This window comes from Pseudophryne corroboree, chromosome 3 (assembly GCF_028390025.1).
Source record: "Pseudophryne corroboree isolate aPseCor3 chromosome 3, aPseCor3.hap2, whole genome shotgun sequence".
Lineage (NCBI taxonomy): Eukaryota > Metazoa > Chordata > Amphibia > Anura > Myobatrachidae > Pseudophryne > Pseudophryne corroboree.
The window spans coordinates 547,863,299-547,881,340 of record NC_086446.1 but is presented as its reverse complement, the minus strand read 5'-3'; the positions used below and the strand labels follow the sequence as shown (position 1 = coordinate 547,881,340).

Here is an 18,042-nt window from a genome sequence, read left to right as displayed (position 1 = left end):
ACCTTAGACACTGCTGATTTTTAGCTAATGCATCATATTGATCAGATGTTGAGGAGAAAGGACTTTATTATTATTGATTTTCTTATTAGTGGAGAAAAACACATTGCCATCACTGACTGACATTTTCATAGTAAAATCATTATGGAAGCAGTGGGATTAGGACACATGCCTCCAGAGAGACTGGAACCTAAATCCAGTGCCTTAGATCGCTCGCCCTTGCTACCCCATGGATACTTTTGACTCAAAGCTCAGAGTTCTGGATCATATAGTTAAGATTACAAGAAAAATTTGTGTAGTTATAAATCAATACTTGAAAAGAAGTGTCATGTTAAAAGTGTTTAAAATACAAAAATTTAAAAAAGGTACAAAATTAGCAGACAATATTAATTAGAAAGGATTTTTTATTATTGACTTGCTGTTTAGTGGAGAAAAACACTTTGATATCAATGACAGTCGTTTTATCTTGAAAATAATTATGACAGCAGTGGAATTTGAACCCATGCCTCCATACAGACTGGAGCCTTAATGCAGCATCTTAGACTGCTCAGCCACATTTCTACCTTGACTCCATAGCTCATAGTTTATAATTTTACATATTATTTTTACATTTTGAGAAGACTCTTGAAATTATGATAAACTGTTTTAAAATCTAGGGCAGATGATGAACTTTTTAACCTACCAATATTTTATTTTAGCAGCTTAGTGGCCTTAGACCGCTCGGCCATGGTACCAAATGAACACTCTTAGTTCACAGATCTGGGCCATATAGCTCAGATTACAGTACAAACATTTTTTTTGTTTTAAATAAATACTTAAAAAGAAGTGTCATACCAAAAGTGTTTAAGTTATGTACAAAATGTTTTGGAAGGTTAAAAAAGTACATCAATTGACATAAAATATTAATGAGAAAGGATTTTTTTATTATTCATTTGCTGTTTAGTAAAGAAAAACACTTTGACATCAATGACTTATGTTTTCTTAGGAAAAATAAATATGGCGGCAGTAGGTTTTGATTCAAAGCCTCCAAAGAAACTGGAACCTTAATCCAGCGCCTTAGACACTGCTGATTTTTAGCTCATGCATCTGGATCATATCAATCAGCTATTGAGGAGAAAAGTCTTTATTATTATTGTTTTTCTTATTAGTGGAGAAAAACATTTTGTCATCACTGACTGATGTTTTCATAGTAAAATCATTATGGCAGCAGTGGGATTTGAACCCACGCCTCCAGAGAGACTGGAGCCTAAATCCAGCGCCTTAGACCGCTCGGCCATGCTACCACATGGACCTGTCTGACTGAAAGCTCACAGTTCTGGATCATACAGTTGAGATTACAGGAAAAAAAATGTGTTGTTTTAAATCAATACTTGAAAAGAAGTGTCATGTTACAAGTATTTAAAATACAAAATTTTAAGGAAGCATAAAAAAGGTACAAAATTAGTAGACAATATTAATGAGTAAGGATTTTTTATTATTGATTTGCTGTTTAGTAGAGTAAAACAGTTTGACATCAATAAATGTCATTTTCTCTTGAAAATAATTATGGCAGCAGTGGGATTTGAACCCACGCCTCCAAAGAGACTGGAGCTTTAATCCAGCGCCTTAGACTGCTCAGCAATGCTACCACAAATCTATTTTGGCTCCAAAGGTCACAGTTTATTATTTTACATATTATTTTTAAAGTTTGAGAAGACTCTTGAAATTGTGATAAACTGTTTTAAAATCTAGGACAGATGATGAACTTTTCAACCTTCCAATATTTTACTTTAGCAACTTAGTGGCCTTAGACCGCTCGGCCATGGTACCACATGGACACTCTTAGCTCACAGATCTGGGTCATATAGCTCAGGTTACAGTAAAAACATTTTTTTAAATCAATATTTAAAAAGAAATGTAATGCAAAAAGTGTTTAAATTATGTACAAAACGTTTTGGAAGGTTAAAAAAGTACATAAATTGACATAAAATATCAATGAGAAAGGATATTTTTATTATTCATTTGCTGTTTAGTAGAGAAAAAATACTTTGACATCAATTACTTATTTTTTCTCAGGGAAAATAATTATGGCGGCAGTAGGTTTTGAACCAATTCCTCCAAAGAATCTGGAACCTTAATCCAGCACCTTAGACACTGCTGATTTTTAGCTAATGCATCATATTGATCAGATGTTGAGGAGAAAGGACTTTATTATTATTGATTTTCTTATTAGTGGAGAAAAACACATTGCCATCACTTACTGACATTTTCATAGTAAAATCATTATGGAAGCAGTGGGATTAGGACACATGCCTCCAGAGAGACTGGAACCTAAATCCAGTGCCTTAGATCGCTCGCCCTTGCTACCCCATGGATACTTTTGACTCAAAGCTCAGAGTTCTGGATCATATAGTTAAGATTACAAGAAAAATTTGTGTAGTTATAAATCAATACTTGAAAAGAAGTGTCATGTTAAAAGTGTTTAAAATACAAAAATTTAAAAAAGGTACAAAATTAGCAGACAATATTAATTAGAAAGGATTTTTTATTATTGACTTGCTGTTTAGTGGAGAAAAACACTTTGACATCAATGACAGTCGTTTTATCTTGAAAATAATTATGACAGCAGTGGAATTTGAACCCATGCCTCCATACAGACTAGAGCCTTAATGCAGCATCTTAGACCGCTCAGCCACATTTCTACCTTGACTCCATAGCTCATAGTTTATAATTTTACATATTATTTTTACATTTTGAGAAGACTTGAAATTATGATAAACTGTTTTAAAATCTAGGGCATATGATGAACTTTTTAACCTACCAATATTTTATTTTAGCAGCTTAGTGGCCTTAGACCGCTCGGCCATGGTACCAAATGAACACTCTTAGCTCACAGATCTGGGCCATATAGCTCAGATTACAGTACAAACATTTTTTTTGTTTTAAATAAATACTTAAAAAGAAGTGTCATACCAAAAGTGTTTTAGTTATGTACAAAATGTTTTGGAAGGTTAAAAAAAGTACATAAATTGACATAAAATATTAATGAGAAAGGATTTTTTTATTATTCATTTGCTGTTTAGTAAAGAAAAACACTTTGACATCAATGACTTATTTTTTCTTAGGAAAAATAATTATGGCGGCAGTAGGTTTTGATCCAAAGCCTCCAAAGAAAGTGGAACCTTAATCCTGCACCTTAGACACTGCTGATTTTTAGCTCATGCATCTGGATCATATCAATCAGCTATTGAGGAGAAGTCTTTATTATTATTGTTTTTCTTATTAGTGGAGAAAAACATTTTGTCATCACTGACTGATGTTTTCATAGTAAAATCATTATGGCAGCAGTGGGATTTGAACCCACGCCTCCAGAGAGACTGGAGCCTAAATCCAGCGCCTTAGACCGCTCGGCCATGCTACCACATGGGCCTGTCTGATTGAAAGCTCACAGTTCTGGATCATACAGTTGAGATTACAGGAAAAAAATGTGTTGTTTTAAATCAATACTTGAAAAGAAGTGTCATGTTAAAAGTATTTAAAATACAAAAAGTTAAGGAAGCATAAAAAAGGTACAAAATTAGTAGTCAATATTAATGAGTAAGGATTTTTTATTATTGATTTGCTGTTTAGAAGAGTAAAACAGTTTGACATCAATAAATGTCATTTTCTCTTGAAAATAATTATGGCAGCAGTGGGATTTGAACCCACGCCTCCAAAGGTACAAAATTAGTAGACAATATTAATGAGTAAGGATTTTTTAATATTGATTTGCTGTTTAGTAGAGTAAAACAGTTTGACATCAATAAATGTCATTTTCTCTTGAAAATAATTATGGCAGCAGTGGGATTTGAACCTTAGCGCCTTAGACCGCTCAGCCATGCTACCACATATCTATTTTGGCTCCAAAGGTCATAGTTTATTATTTTACATATTATTTTTAAAGTTTGAGAAGACTCTTGAAATTGTGATAAACTGTTTTAAAATCTAGGACAGATGATGAACTTTTCAACCTTCCAATATTTTACTTTAGCAACTTAGTGGCCTTAGACTGCTCGGTCATGGTACCACATGGACACTCTTAGCTCACAGATCTGGGTCATATAGCTCAGGTTACAGTAAAAACATTTTTTTAAATCAATATTTAAAAAGAAGTGTAATGCAAAAAGTGTTTAAATTATGTACAAAACGTTTTGGAACGTTAAAAAAGTACATAAATTGACATAAAATATCAATGAGAAAGGATATTTTTATTATTCATTTGCTGTTTAGTAGAGAAAAAACACTTTGACATCAATTACTTATTTTTTCTCAGGGAAAATAATTATGGCGGCAGTAGGTTTTGAACCAATTCCTCCAAAGAATCTGGAACCTTAATCCAGCACCTTAGACACTGCTGATTTTTAGCTAATGCATCTGGATCATATTGATCAGATGTTGAGGAGAAAGGACTTTATTATTATTGATTTTCTTATTAGTGGAGAAAAACACATTGCCATCACTGACTGACATTTTCATAGTAAAATCTTTATGGAAGCAGTGGGATTCGGACCCACGCCTCCAGAGAGACTGGAACCTAAATCCAGTGCTTTAGACCGCTCGCCCTTGCTATCCCATGGATACTTTTGACTCAAATCTCAAAGTTCTGGATCATATAGTTAAGATTACAAGAAAAAATTGTGTAGTTATAAATCAATACTTGAAAAGAAGTGTCATGTTAAAAGTGTTTAAAATACAAAAATTAAAAAAAGGTACAAAATTAGCAGACAATATTAATTAGAAAGGATTTTTTATTATTGACTTGCTGTTTAGTAAAGAAAAACACTTTGACATCAATGACTTATTTTTTCTTAGGAAAATAATTATGGCGGCAGTAGGTTTTGATCCAAAGCCTCCAAAGAAACTGGAACCTTAATCCAGCGCCTTAGACACTGCTGATTTTTAGCTCATGCATCTGGATTATATCAATCAGCTATTGAGGAGAAAAGTCTTTATTATTATTGTTTTTCTTATTAGTGGAGAAAAACATTTTTTCATCACTGACTGATGTTTTCATAGTAAAATCATTATGGCAGCAGGGGGATTTGAACCCACGCCTCCAGAGAGACTGGAGCCTAAATCCAGCGCCTTAGACCGCTCGGCCATGCTACCACGTGAACCTGTCTGAGTGAATGCTCACAGTTCTGGATCATACAGTTGAGATTACAGGAATAACATGTGTTGTTTTAAATCAATACTTGAAAAGAAGTGTCATGTTACAAGTATTTAAAATACAAAAAGTTAAGGAAGCATAAAAAAGGTACAAAATTAGTAGACAATATTAATGAGTAAGGATTTTTTATTATTGATTTGCTGTTTAGTAGAGTAAAACAGTTTGAAATCAATAAATGTCATTTTCTCTTGAAAATAATTATGGCAGCAGTGGGATTTGAACCAACACCTCCAAAGAGACTGGAGCCTTAATCCAGTGCCTTAGACCGCTCAGCCATGCTACCACATATCTATTTAGGCTCCAAAGGTCATAGTTTATTATTTTACATATTATTTTTAAAGTTTGAGAAGACTCTTGAAATTGTGATAAACTGTTTTAAAATCTAGGACAGATGATGAACTTTTCAATCTTCCAATATTTTACTTTAGCAACTTAGTGGCCTTAGACTGCTCGGTCATGGTACCACATGGACACTCTTAGCTCACAGATCTGGGTCATATAGCTCAGGTTACAGTAAAGACATTTTTTAAATCAATATTTAAAAAGAAGTGTAATGCAAAAAGTGTTTAAATTATGTACAAAACGTTTTTGAATGTTAAAAAAGTACATAAATTGACATAAAATATCAATGAGAAAGGATATTTTTATTATTCATTTGCTGTTTAGTAGAGAAAAAACACTTTGACATCAATTACTTATTTTTTCTCAGGGAAAATAATTATGGCGGCAGTAGGTTTTGAACCAATTCCTCCAAAGAATCTGGAACTTTAATCCAGCACCTTAGACACTGCTGATTTTTAGCTAATGCATCTGGGTCATATTGATCAGATGTTGAGGAGAAAGGACTTTATTATTATTGATTTTCTTATTAGTGGAGAAAAACACATTGCCATCACTGACTGACATTTTCATAGTAAAATCATTATGGAAGCAGTGGGATTCGGACCCACGCCTCCAGAGAGACTGGAACCTAAATCCAGTGCCTTAGACCGCTCGCCCTTGCTACCCCATGGATACTTTTGACTCAAAGCTAAGAGTTCTGGATCATATAGTTAAGATTACAAGAAACAATTGTGTAGTTATACATCAATACTTGAAAAGAAGTGTCATGTTAAAAGTATTTAAAATACAAAAATTTAAAAAAGGTACAAAATTAGCAGACAATATTAATTAGAAAGGATTTTTTATTATTGACTTGCTGTTTAGTGGAGAAAAACACTTTGACATCAATGACAGTCGTTTTATCTTGAAAATAATTATGACAGCAGTGGAATTTGAACCCATGCCTCCAAACAGACTGGAGCCTTAATGCAGCATCTTAGACCGCTCAGCCACATTTGTACCTTGACTCCATAGCTCATAGTTTATAATTTTACATATTATTTTTACATTTTGAGAAGACGCTTGAAATTATGATAAACTGTTTTAAAATCTAGGGCAGATGATGAACTTTTTAACCTACCAATATTTTATTTTAGCAGCTTTGTGGCCTTAGACCACTCGGCCATGGTACCAAATGATCACTCTTAGCTCACAGATCTGGGCCATATAGCACAGATTACAGTACAAACATTTTTTTGGTTTTAAATAAATACTTAAAAAGAAGTGTCATACCAAAAGTGTTTAAGTTATGTACAAAATGTTTTGGAAGGTTAAAAAAAGTACATAAATTGACATAAAATATTAATGTGAAAGGATTTTTTTTATTATTCATTTGCTGTTTAGTAAAGAAAAACACTTTGACATCAATGACTTATTTTTTCTTAGGAAAAATAATTATGGCGGCAGTAGGTTTTGATCCAAAGCCTCCAAAGAAACTGGAACCTTAATCCAGCGCCTTAGATACTGCTGATTTTTAGCTCATGCATCTGGATCATATCAATCAGCTATTGAGGAGAAAAGTCTTTATTATTATTGTTTTCTTATTAGTGGAGAAAAACATTTTGTCATCACTGACTGATGTTTTCATAGTAAAATCATTATGGCAGTTGTGGGATTTGAACCCACGCCTCCAGAGAGACTGGAGCCTAAACCCAGCGCCTTAGACCACTCGGCCATGCTACCACATGGACCTGTCTGACTGACAGCTCACAGTTCTGGATCATACAGTTGAGATTACAGGAAAAAATGTGTTGTTTTAAATCAATACTTGAAAAGAAGTGTCATGTTACAAGTATTTAAAATACAAAAAGTTAAGGAAGCATAAAAAAGGTACAAAATTAGTAGACAATATTAATGAGTAAGGATTTTTTATTATTGATTTGCTGTTTAGTAGAGTAAAACAGTTTGACATCAATAAATGTCATTTTCTCTTAAAAATAATTATGGCAGCAGTGGGATTTGAACCCACGCCTCCAAAGAGACTGGAGCCTTAATCCAGCGCCTTAGACCGCTCAGCCACGCTACCACATATCTATTTTGGCTCCAAAGGTCATAGTTTATTATTTTACATAATATTTTTAAAGTTTGAGAAGACTTGAAATTGTGATAAACTGTTTTAAAATCTAGGACAGATGATGAACTTTTCAACCTTCCAATATTTTACTTTAGCAACTTAGTGGACTTAGACCGCTCGGCCATGGTACCACATGGACACTCTTAGCTCACAGATCATGGTCATTTAGCTCAGGTTACAGTAAAAACATTTTTTAAATCAATATTTAAAAAGAAGTGTAATGCAAAAAGTGTTTAAATTATGTACAAAACGTTTTGGAATGTTAAAAAAGTACATAAATTGACATAAAATATCAATGAGAAAGGATATTTTTATTATTCATTTGCTGTTTAGTAGAGAAAAAACACTTTGACATCAATTACTTATTTTTTCTCAGGGAAAATAATTATGGCGGCAGTAGGTTTTGAACCAATTCCTGCAGATATAGGGTTAAGCCCCCAGGCTGATCGACAAGGCCTCTCCGTCACTGGGGGTCCCTAATATTAGGTATGGGTCCGGGGTGCAGGACCCCATAATGTCGGCACAGGTCGGCTACCCCAGGTCAGCACACAAGTGAAAGTTAATAGGGTTAATAAGAAGCACAGAAGTGCTATGTGAGTGGTGTGATTAAAATAATACAAAAATATATACAAAGTGATAGGGAAACTCATAAGTGTTAATAAAGTGTTAGGGTGTGCCGACCTGAAGCAGCCCAGCGATACCGACACAGGGGCCACCACACCCCACACCCACCCCATTTATGTCGGTATCGCTGGGCTGCTTCAGGTCGGCACACCCTAACACTTTATTAACACTTATGAGTTTCCCTATCACTTTGTATATATTTTTGTATTATTTTAATCACACCACTCACATAGCACTTCTGTGCTTCTTATTAACCCTATTAACTTTCACTTGTGTGCTGACCTGGGGTAGCCAACCTGTGCCGACATTATGGGGTCCTGCACCCCGGACCCATACCTAATATTAGGGACCCCCAGTGACGGAGAGGCCTTGTCGATCGGCCTGGGGGCTTAACCCTATATCTGCAGATATACGCAACCAAGATCTCCGTATTATCTGACTATTATGTAGGAATATTATTCACTCAGTGTGCATTAGGGAACCATTGTTTTTTCCTTCACAGAATTACCCCTCCCTTTTAGCACCTGAGTGACATCACTATCTGATTGAGCAGTTCACCATTTTTTTGCTTTGAACCAATTCCTCCAAAGAATCTGGAACTTTAATCCATCACCTTAGACACTGCTGATTTTTAGCTAATGCATCTGGATCATATTGATCAGATGTTGAGGAGAAAGGACTTTATTATTATTGATTTTCTTATTAGTGGAGAAAAACACATTGCCATCACTGACTGACATTTTCATAGTAAAATCATTATGGAAGCAGTGGGATTCGGACCCACGCCTCCAGAGATACTGGAACCTAAATCCAGTGCCTTAGATTGCTCGCCCTTGCTACCCCATGGATACTTTTGACTCAAAGCTCAGAGTTCTGGATCATATAGTTAAGATTACAAGAAAAATTTGTGTAGTTATAAATCAATACTTGAAAAGAAGTGTCATGTTAAAAGTGTTTAAAATACAAAAATTTAAAAAAGGTACAAAATTAGCAGACAATATTAATTAGAAAGGATTTTTTATTATTGACTTGCTGTTTAGTGGAGAAAAACACTTTGACATCAATGACAGTCATTGTATCTTGAAAATAATTATGACAGCAGTGGAATTTGAACCCATGCCTCCAAACAGACTGGAGCCTTAATGCAGCATCTTAGACCGCTCAGCCACATTTCTACCTTGACTCCATAGCTCATAGTTTATAATTTTACATATTATTTTTACATTTTGAGAAGACTTGAAATTATGATAAACTGTTTTAAAATCTAGGGCAGATGATGAACTTTTTAACCTACCAATATTTTATTTTAGCAGCTTAGTGGCCTTAGACCGTTCGGCCATGGTACCAAATGAACACTCTTAGCTCACAGATCTGGGCCATATAGCACAGATTACAGTACAAACATTTTTTTGGTTTTAAATAAATACTTAAAAAGAAGTGTCATACCAAAAGTGTTTAAGTTATGTACAAAATGTTTTGGAAGGTTAAAAAAGTACATAAATTGACATAAAATATTAATGAGAAAGGATTTTTTTATTATTCATTTGCTGTTTAGTAAAGAAAAACACTTTGACATCAATGACTTATTTTTTCTTAGGAAAAATAATTATAGCGGCAGTAGGTTTTGATCCAAAGCCTCCAAAGAAACTGGAACTTTAATGCAGCGCCTTAGACACTGCTGATTTTTAGCTCATGCATCTGGATCATATCAATCAGCTATTGAGGAGAAAAGTCTTTATTATTATTGTTTTTCTTATTAGTGGAGAAAAACATTTTGTCATCACTGACTGATGTTTTCATAGTAAAATCATTATGGCAGCAGTGGGATTTGAACCCACGCCTCCAGAGAGACTGGAGCCTAAATCCAGCGACTTAGACCGCTCGGCCATGCTACCACATGAACCTGTTTGACTGAAAGCTCACAGTTTTGGATCATACAGTTGAGATTACAGGAAAAAAATGTGTTGTTTTAAATCAATACTTGAAAAGAAGTGTCATGTTACAAGTATTTAAAATACAAAAAGTTAAGGAAGCATAAAAAAGGTACAAAATTAGTAGACAATATTAATGAGTAAGGATTTTTTATTATTGATTTGCTGTTTAGTAGAGTAAAACAGTTTGACATCAATAAATGTCATTTTCTCTTGAAAATAATTATGGCAGCAGTGGGATTTGAACCCTCACCTCCAAAGAGACTGGAGCCTTAATACAGCCCCTTAGACCGCTCGGACATGCTACCACATATCTATTTTGGCTCCAAAGGTCATAGTTTATTATTTTACATATTATTTTTAAAGTTTGAGAAGACTCTTGAAATTGTGATAAACTGTTTTAAAATCTAGGATAGATGATGAACTTTTCAACCTATCAATATTTTACTTTAGCAACTTAGTGGCCTTAGACTGCTCGGCCATGGTACCACATGGACACTCTTAGCTCACAGATCAGGGTCATATAGCTCAGGTTACAGTAAAAACATTTTTTAAATCAATATTTAAAAAAGAAGTGTAATGCAAAAAGTGTTTAAATTATGTACAAAACGTTTTGGAAAGTTAAAAAAGTACATAAATTGACATAAAATATCAATGAGAAAGGATATTTTTATTATTCATTTGCTGTTTAGTAGAGAAAAACACTTTGACATCAATTACTTATTTTTTCTCAGGGAAAATAGTTATGGCGGCAGTAGGTTTTGAACCAATTCCTCCAAAGAATCTGGGACCTTAATCCAGCACCTTAGACACTGCTGATTTTTAGCTAATGCATCATATTGATCAGATGTTGAGGAGAAAGGACTTTATTATTATTGATTTTCTTATTAGTGGAGAAAAACACATTGCCATCACTGACTGACATTTTCATAGTAAAATCATTATGGAAGCAGTGGGATTCGGACCCACGCCTCCAGAGAGTATGGAACCTAAATCCAGTGCCTTAGATCGCTCGCCCTTGCTACCCCATAAATACTTTTGACTCAAAGCTCAGAGTTCTGGATCATATAGTTAAGATTAAAAGAAAAAATTGTGTAGTTATAAATCAATACTTGAAAAGAAGTGTCATGTTAAAAGTGTTTAAAATACAAAAATTTAAAAAAGGTACAAAATTAGCAGACAATATTAATTAGAAAGGATTTTTTATTATTGACTTGCTGTTTAGTGGAGAAAAACACTTTGACATCAATGACAGTCATTTTATCTTGAAAATAATTATGACAGCAGTGGAATTTGAACCCATGCCTCCAAACAGACTGGAGCCTTAATGCAGCATCTTAGACCGCTCAGCCACATTTCTACCTTGACTCCATAGCTCATAGTTTATAATTTTACATATTATTTTTACATTTTGAGAAGACTCTTGAAATTATGATAAACTGTTTTAAAATCTAGGGCAGATGATGAACTTTTTAACCTACCAATATTTTATTTTAGCAGCTTAGTGGCCTTAGACCGCTCGGCCATGGTACCAAATGAACACTCTTAGCTCACAGATCTGGGCCATATAGCACAGATTACAGTACAAACATTTTTTTTGTTTTAAATAAATACTTAAAAAGAAGTGTCATACCAAAAGTGTTTAAGTTATGTACAAAATGTTTTGGAAGGTTAAAAAAGTACATCAATTGACATAAAATATTAATGAGAAATAATTTTTTTATTATTCGTTTGCTGTTTAGTAAAGAAAAACACTTTGACATCAATTACTTATTTTTTCTTAGGAAAAATAATTATGGCGGCAGTAGGTTTTGATCCAAAGCCTCCAAAGAAACTGGAACCTTAATCCAGCGCCTTAGACACTGCTGATTTTTAGCTCATGCATCTGGATCATATCAATCAGCTATTGAGGAGAAAAGTCTTTATTATTATTGTTTTTCTTATTAGTGGAGAAAAACATTTTGTCATCACTGACTGATGTTTTCATAGTAAAATCATTATGGCAGCAGCAGGATTGGAACCCACGCCTCCAGAGAGACTGTAGCCTAAATCCAGCGCCTTAGACCGCTCGGCCATGCTACCACATGGACCTGTCTGACTGAATGCTCACAGTTCTGGATCATACAGTTGAGATTACAAGAAAAAAATGTGTTGTTTTAAATCAATACTTGAAAAGAAGTGTCATGTTACAAGTATTTAAAATACAAAAAGTTAAGGAAGCATAAAAAAGGTACAAAATTAGTAGACAATATTAATGAGTAAGGCTTTTTTATTATTGATTTGCTGTTTAGTAGAGTAAAACAGTTTGACATCAATAAATGTCATTTTCTCTTGAAAATAATTATGGCAGCAGTGGGATTTGAACCCACGCCTCCAAAGAGACTGCAGCCTTAATCCAGCGCCTTAGACCACTCGGCCATGCTACCACATATCTATTTTTGCTCCAAAGGTCATAGTTTATTATTTTACATATTATTTTTAAAGTTTGAGAACACTCTTGAAATTGTGATAAACTGTTTTAAAATCTAGGACAGATGATGAACTTTTCAACCTTCCAATATTTTACTTTAGCAACTTAGTGGCCTTAGACCGCTCGGCCATGGTACCACATGGACACTCTTAGCTCACAGATCTGGGTCATATAGCTCAGGTTACAGTAAAAACATTTTTTTAAATCAATATTTAAAAAGAAGTGTAATGCAAAAAGTGTTTAAATTATGTACAAAACGTTTTGGAAGGTTAAAAAAAGTACATAAATTGACATAAAATATCAATGAGAAAGGATATTTTTATTATTCATTTGCTGTTTAGTAGAGAAAAAACACTTTGACATCAATTACTTATTTTTTCTCAGGGAAAATAATTATGGCGGCAGTAGGTTTTGAACCAATTCCTCCAAAGAATCTGGAACTTTAATCCAGCACCTTAGACACTGCTGATTTTTAGCTAATGCATCTGGATCATATTGATCAGATGTTGAGGAGAAAGGACTTTATTATTATTGATTTTCTTATTAGTGGAGAAAAACACATTGCCATCACTGACTGACATTTTCATAGTAAAATCATTATGGAAGCAGTGGGATTCAGACCCACGCCTCCAGAGAGACTGGAACCTAAATCCAGTGCCTTAGACCGCTCGCCCTTGCTACCCCATGGATACTTTTGACTCAAAGCTCAGAGTTCTGGATCATATAGTTAAGATTACAAGAAAAAATTGTGTAGTTATAAATCAATACTTGAAAAGAAGTGTCATGTTAAAAGTGTTTAAAATACAAAAATTTAAAAAAGGTACAAAATTAGCAGACAATATTAATTAGAAAGGATTTTTTATTATTGACGTTCTGTTTAGTGGAGAAAAACACTTTGACATCAATGACAGTCGTTTTATCTTGAAAATAATTATGACAGCAGTGGAATTTGAACCCATGCCTCCAAACAGACTGGAGCCTTAATGCAGCATCTTAGACCGCTCAGCTACATTTCTACCTTGACTCCATAGCTCATAGCTTATAATTTTACATATTATTTTTACATTTTGAGAAGACTCTTGAAATTATGATAAACTGTTTTAAAATCTAGGGCAGATGATGAACTTTTTAACCTACCAATATTTTATTTTAGCAGCTTAGTGGCCTTAGACCGCTCGGCCATGGTACCAAATGAACACTCTTAGCTCACAGATCTGGGCCATATAGCTCAGATTACAGTACAAACATTTTTTTTTGTTTTAAATAAATACTTAAAAAGAAGTGTCATACCAAAAGTGTTTAAGTTATGTACAAAATGTTTTGGAAGGTTAAAAAAGTACATAAATTGACATAAAATATTAATGAGAAAGGATTTTTTTATTATTCATTTGCTGTTTAGTAAAGAAAAACACTTTGACATCAATGACTTATTTTTTCTTAGGAAAAATAATTATGGCGGCAGTAGGTTTTGATCCAAAGCCTCCAAAGAAACTGGAACCTTAATCCAGCGTCTTAGACACTGCTGATTTTTAGCTCATGCATCTGGATCATATCAATCAGCTATTGAGGAGAAACAAACACACAATGTCGTGACCACACCCGGCGCTACTAATTTCACCAAACAGGGATAAATCTTCTTAATAGCTTACTTTTTTCAGTAACAAAGTTTTACACTTGTTGTCATGAATTCATTTCAAAGAAGACACATGTCTGAAAAAGTGAGACATACACAACATACAGATGTAGCCACCTTTACCTTGACTGTTTCTCCGCCGAGACGGGCGTTTAGCCACGCTAAGGCGATAGCTGAGTTTCATCACAGGCAGGCGCGTTGAGACGATCTAGATACTCATCATGCATTACACATCTCCACCACTGTGTCGCTAATGCTCCACTAATCCAGTACTTTCGATCGTACAGTATAGCGGCGGATTGATCTACAGCTCTGGCAATACTGTAGGCGTAACGGGAGGCGGTGGAAAAAGTATGGAGTACTGTACAGTATGTGTATGGAGACGCAACTACAGTAATTGTGTAAAAGGAAGAATGTACAGTACAATGTATAAACACCGTGCTTTTAAAATATATGAGCGTCTGAGTTCGCTAATGCATAATGGGAATGGAGGACTAGCAAATGCGAGCGTCCGAGTCCTCTAAGGCATAAACCAACAGCAATGGGGCGGGGGCCGGGCGCTGTTTGCAGTACTTTCACACATGAAATTGGATATCTCTCATGAGGCGTCGTGGGCTAGGGGTGAAGGCTCCCACCTCCCTCGCTGGGAGTCCAGGGTTCGAGACCTGATGTGCTTTCTTTCTTTTTTTTTTTTTTTTCTGTAATAATGCACTGTATTATTTTATTTACATTGTAAGACAGTCAATGGAAGGATGCACACAGGTTTCACATAAATCAAAGTACATCTGCAGGAGCGATTCTTTACGCTAAATGCACCTAAACAGCGGGAATGAAATGAGTGTATTCTGACGCTACCAACTGAGCAAAACAGTACTGTAGATCTTCAGCGTTTGTGTATTGCACAGGACCTGAATTTCCTCCCTGTGCAGGCCCCCAGGGGGGAAGGGCGATGGGGGTAGGGGGGAGACGATGGAAAATACTGTGCCTTTGAAATGCAATTACATGAGCGTCCGAGTACACTACGGCATACTGTAAACCAACACCAATGGGAAGGAAGTGCCAACCTTATTTTTAATGTGTTCCCGTGACATTCACTTTAAAAAAAAAAAAATTCTCTCCAATACAGTACATCCAATGGAAGGATGCACACAGGTTTCACATACTGTAAATCAAAGTACATCTGCAGGAGCGATTCTTTACGCTAAATGCACCTAAACAGCGGGAATGAAATGAGTGTATTCTGACGCTACCAACTGAGCAAAACAGTACTGTAGATCTTCAGCGTTTGTGTATTGCACAGGACCTGAATTTCCTCCCTGTGCAGGCCCCCAGGGGGGAAGGGCGATGGGGGTAGGGGGGAGACGATGGAAAATACTGTGCCTTTGAAATGCAATTACATGAGCGTCCGAGTACACTACGGCATACTGTAAACCAACACCAATGGGAAGGAAGTGCCAACCTTATTTTTAATGTGTTCCCGTGACATTCACTTTAAAAAAAAAAAAATTCTCTCCAATACAGTACATCCAATGGAAGGATGCACACAGGTTTCACATACTGTAAATCAAAGTACATCTGCAGGAGCGATTCTTTACGCTAAATGCAACCTACAGTACGGTACTGTAAGTGAGCAAAATAGTACTACAGTGGGCGTTTGTGTATTGCACATGACCTGCATTCCCTCCCTGTCTACTGCATGATCTGTGCAGGCTCCCATGGGGGAAGGGCAACAGGCTAGCAGGAGGCGGAGGAAAACACCGTGCTTTACAAATGCGAGCGTCCGAGTCCTCTAAGGCATAAACCAACAGCAATGGGGCGGGGGCCGGGCGCTGTTTGCAGTACTTTCACACATGAAATTGGAAATCTCTCATGAGGCGTCGTGGGCTAGGGGTGAAGGCTCCCACCTCCCTCGCTGGGAGTCCAGGGTTCGAGACCTGATGTGCTTTCTTTCTTTTTTTTTTTTTTTTCTGTAATAATGCACTGTATTATTTTATTTACATTGTAAGACAGTCAATGGAAGGATGCACACAGGTTTCACATAAATCAAAGTACATCTGCAGGAGCGATTCTTTACGCTAAATGCACCTAAACAGCGGGAATGAAATGAGTGTATTCTGACGCTACCAACTGAGCAAAACAGTACTGTAGATCTTCAGCGTTTGTGTATTGCACAGGACCTGAATTTCCTCCCTGTGCAGGCCCCCAGGGGGGAAGGGCGATGGGGGTAGGGGGGAGACGATGGAAAATACTGTGCCTTTGAAATGCAATTACATGAGCGTCCGAGTACACTACGGCATACTGTAAACCAACACCAATGGGAAGGAAGTGCCAACCTCGCTTATCCCAATGTAATTGAGCTAGGGGATTGTGACGCTCCTTCAGCATTGCCCCCTGAACTGTGAAATGTATGCCATATTGTATCTCACTACATATCCGAGCGCTGCCACGTGCTGGGAGTTCACGGTCGGCGGCCATTTTGTCAGGTTGCTAAGCGATCCAGCTCGGTATACCGTAATGTGCATACAGTAGACCTCGCTTATCCCAATGTAATTGAGCTAGGGGATTGTGACGCTCCTTCAGCATTGCCCCCTGAACTGTGAAATGTATGCCATATTGTATCTCACTACATATCCGAGCGCTGCCACGTGCTGGGAGTTCACGGTCGGCGGCCATTTTGTCAGGTTGCTAAGCGATCCAGCTCGGTATACCGTAATGTGCATACAGTAGACCTCGCTTATCCCAATGTAATTGAGCTAGGGGATTGTGACGCTCCTTCAGCATTGCCCCCTGAACTGTGAAATGTATGCCATACTGTATCTCACTACATATCCGAGCGCTGCCACGTGCTGGGGGTTCACGGTCGGTGGCCATTTTTTGTGTGCATAGAACTCGCTTATCCACATAGGCCCCTGTGTTTTTAACTACTATATTGAGATGCACATTTCTAGGCCTACAGTATTTAATATACAGTAAGCAGCATTGTTGTTAGGCAATAATTGAAGAATTTACATACAGTACTGACATGTACTGTATGTAATGCTTGTACATCATGTCAGTCGACCCTTATGCTGTACACTACTGTAAGTCTCACAGGGCCCATGCACTTCCAAGGAGGGTTATTTACTGTACTGTATCTGTTTCATACAGGAAACTAATTGCAGTCCATAACACTGAAGTTGTATTTTCAGTACTGTACAGTATACAATACTTAAATTTGAACATCAGGTACTGGATAGTAAACATGTACAGTATTAACTTCTATCATAAAACTCTTATGCATTTTCAGATGTGTAAATTTTAGACTACAGTATTCACAAATGTTTTCTCTCCATACAGGAATTATAGTTGGACAACATGCCAGTAACTATCAACAAAACGATGAGCAAGATAATCGCCAACATGAAAAAAGAAAATAAAACCATCAAAGAGATCCATGCATGGCTCAAGGAAAGTGGCATTATAGTCACTTTAGAAACGGTGCGCTATCATGCATTCGAGAGAACAACGCCCAGATTTGTATTTCCTACAAAATGCACATGGTACGTACTGTACACTACTGTAATGTTTAAATGACTTGCTTTATACCATAAACAATTTTTTTGAAATAAAATTAAAACTTCATCAATTGTAACTGTGATTGTGCTGTTCATGAATTCATATTTTTCATACTGTATTGTACTGTAGGAGAGTGCAACAAATTGTGGAGGAACTAACTCGTGAGGATGATGAGCGTACTGCTCTGCA

At 36.0% G+C, this 18,042-nt stretch overlaps 9 non-coding genes across 9 annotated transcripts; all 9 read right to left on the bottom strand.

Moving 5' to 3' along the window:
• Positions 1–1,198: 1,198 nt before the first annotated feature.
• TRNAL-UAG (transfer RNA leucine (anticodon UAG)) lies at positions 1,199–1,280 on the bottom strand. Its single transcript has one exon. It is a non-coding gene; the product is annotated as a tRNA-Leu (tRNA).
• Positions 1,281–1,543: 263 nt separating this feature from the next.
• TRNAF-AAA (transfer RNA phenylalanine (anticodon AAA)) lies at positions 1,544–1,625 on the bottom strand. The gene has a single exon. It is a non-coding gene; the product is annotated as a tRNA-Phe (tRNA).
• Positions 1,626–3,315: 1,690 nt separating this feature from the next.
• Positions 3,316–3,397, bottom strand: TRNAL-UAG (transfer RNA leucine (anticodon UAG)). Its single transcript has one exon. It is a non-coding gene; the product is annotated as a tRNA-Leu (tRNA).
• A 1,645-nt stretch (positions 3,398–5,042) lies between these two features.
• TRNAL-UAG (transfer RNA leucine (anticodon UAG)) lies at positions 5,043–5,124 on the bottom strand. The gene has a single exon. It is a non-coding gene; the product is annotated as a tRNA-Leu (tRNA).
• A 262-nt stretch (positions 5,125–5,386) lies between these two features.
• TRNAL-AAG (transfer RNA leucine (anticodon AAG)) lies at positions 5,387–5,468 on the bottom strand. Its single transcript has one exon. It is a non-coding gene; the product is annotated as a tRNA-Leu (tRNA).
• Positions 5,469–7,164: 1,696 nt separating this feature from the next.
• TRNAL-UAG (transfer RNA leucine (anticodon UAG)) lies at positions 7,165–7,252 on the bottom strand. Its single transcript has one exon. It is a non-coding gene; the product is annotated as a tRNA-Leu (tRNA).
• Positions 7,253–7,510: 258 nt separating this feature from the next.
• On the bottom strand, positions 7,511–7,592 carry TRNAL-AAG (transfer RNA leucine (anticodon AAG)). The gene has a single exon. It is a non-coding gene; the product is annotated as a tRNA-Leu (tRNA).
• Positions 7,593–10,077: 2,485 nt separating this feature from the next.
• Positions 10,078–10,159, bottom strand: TRNAL-UAG (transfer RNA leucine (anticodon UAG)). Its single transcript has one exon. It is a non-coding gene; the product is annotated as a tRNA-Leu (tRNA).
• Positions 10,160–12,539: 2,380 nt separating this feature from the next.
• On the bottom strand, positions 12,540–12,621 carry TRNAL-AAG (transfer RNA leucine (anticodon AAG)). The gene has a single exon. It is a non-coding gene; the product is annotated as a tRNA-Leu (tRNA).
• Positions 12,622–18,042: the final 5,421 nt, after the last annotated feature.